This window comes from Propithecus coquereli, unplaced genomic scaffold, assembly GCF_000956105.1.
Source record: "Propithecus coquereli isolate 6110/MARCELLA unplaced genomic scaffold, Pcoq_1.0 Scaffold105, whole genome shotgun sequence".
Taxonomy (NCBI): Eukaryota; Metazoa; Chordata; class Mammalia; order Primates; family Indriidae; genus Propithecus; species Propithecus coquereli.
In genome coordinates this window covers 4,939,611-4,941,712 of record NW_012134414.1, presented here as the reverse complement: position 1 = coordinate 4,941,712, position 2,102 = coordinate 4,939,611, and the positions used below count along the sequence as shown (strand labels likewise).

The window sequence follows — 2,102 nt, the reverse complement described above, 5'->3', positions numbered from 1 at the left end:
CTCTCACCAATTCCAAAAACTTATTTGTAGAAAGGATGCATCAGTCAATGCCTGGGATTAAAGATGGGCTCCAGGACAATGGAGTTTTGTAAAGGGCTCCTCCTATAAAGTAATTTCTGTCATTTTCAGTACAAAGCATCTGTTGATGGTGGAAGATGATTGCTGTGGTAACTTTTCTAAATTGTGTCTTTTTCATCATTTCAGAGAAAAAACCATATAGACCAATTGAAGCATGAACGTGGATTGTATTTAAGACATAAACAAAGACATTGACAGCAATTCGTGGTTCAAATATTAAGCAGTTCATTCTACCAAGCTGTCACAGGATTTTAGAGAATTATCTCAAGTTTAACAATGAAATGAAATTACAAACAATAACAAGTTTTGGCAGCCATGATAATAGGTCATATGTTGTGTTTGGTTCGATTTTTTTTTTCTGTAAATGTCTGCACTGAGGATTTCTTTTTGATTTGCCTTTTATGTAAATTTTTTACGTAGCTATTTTTATACACTGTAAGCTTTGTTCTGGGAGTTGCTGTTAATCAGATGTATGATGTAATGTTTTTATTTCAATTGTTTATATGGATAATCTGAGCAGGTACATTTCTGATTCTGATTGCTATCGGTAATGCCCCAAACTTTCTCACAAGCACCTAAAACCCAAAGGTGGCAGCTTGTGAAGATTGGGGACACACACATTGCCCTATTCAAAAATTGTGATTTTTATCACAAGGGAGGGGGAGGTAGAGAGTCAGAGTGGTAGGCACTGTATGATCTTATTCCGTGTACGTGCCGTCAGCTGACTCTCGGAAGTAAATCACAGACACATATGGACACACATCCATAACGGTACTCCCAAACTGACAATTTTCCCTATTCTGAAAAAGACATAAAACAGAATTTGGGTAGTATTTACTTTTAGAGACACCTGCTAGTCAATTATTTTTTGTCAAAAGAAACAAAAAAACAGTGTGTGAGATACGGTTTGGAAAAATCATGGGTGACATTCCCATTTTCATAGATCACTATGTAAATCACCGTAATTAAAAATTGGTGTTAAATCCTTTGGGTTATCCACTGCCTTAAAATTATACCTATTTCCTTTTAAAAAAGATATCAATCAGAATTGGAGTTTTTAACAGTGGTCATTATCAAAGCTGTGTTATTTTCCACAGAATATAGAATATATATTTTTTTCGTGTGTGTTTTTGTTAACTACGCTACAGATATTGAATGCACCTTGAGATAATTTAGTGTTTTTAACTGATACATAATTTATCAAGCAGTACATGAAAGTGTAATAATAAAATGTCTATGTATCTTTAGTTACATTCAAATTTGTAACTTTATAAACATGTTTTATGCCTGAGGAAATTTTTAGGGTGGTAGTATAAATGGAAACTTTTTGAAGTAGGCTGGATATGGGCCAATAGGTACTTCTGACTAGACTTTTAAACTTTGCTCTTTCATGCAGAAGCCTGGTTTCTGGGAGAACACTGCACAGCCATTTCTGTTCCAGGATATATGTAACTATAAAGAAAAAAATTAACATCAGATTTCTAAGGCATAGAACTATGTTCTATGAGAGGAAAAGGAAAATTGGTGTTTGTTTTTTAGACTCATGAAATAAAAAATTATGAAGGTAATGAAAATAAATTGAAGATTAAAGTCAGATAGAGATTATGAATAATATTTTGCCACTTCTGCATTATTTAGAAGCATATGTTATTGTACATTTGTAAACCATTTACTGTCTGGGCAATAGTGACTCAGTTTAATAAAAAGCTTCCTGTAGTGCATTGGTATGGATTGAATATATAAAATATTCTTAGACTCAATGCTGTATAAAATATTATGGGGAAAAAAAGAAAATATGTTATTTTGCCTCTAAACTTTGATTTATTGAAGTTTTATTTGGCAGGAAAAAATTGAATCTTGGTCAATATTTAAACCAAAGTAAAAGGGGAAAAACCAAAGTTATTTGTTTTGCATGGCTAAGCCATTCTGTTATCTCTGTAAATACTGTGATTTCTTTTTTTTTTCTCTTTAGAATTTTGTTAAAGAAATTCTAAAATTTTTAAACACCTGCATTCCACAATAAA

General features: G+C 32.3%; 1 protein-coding gene across 1 annotated transcript in view; it reads left to right on the top strand.

Annotated features, from left to right (window-relative positions):
• The window catches only part of ALCAM (activated leukocyte cell adhesion molecule), a 281,638-nt gene extending 279,779 nt beyond the window's left edge, over positions 1 to 1,859 (top strand). Inside the window, exon 12 of the mRNA XM_012646017.1 lies at positions 205 to 1,859. The gene's annotated coding sequence lies outside the window, so the exon portion shown is untranslated. The remainder of the gene's footprint in view (positions 1 to 204) is intronic.
• The last annotated feature ends 243 nt before the right edge of the window (positions 1,860 to 2,102 follow it).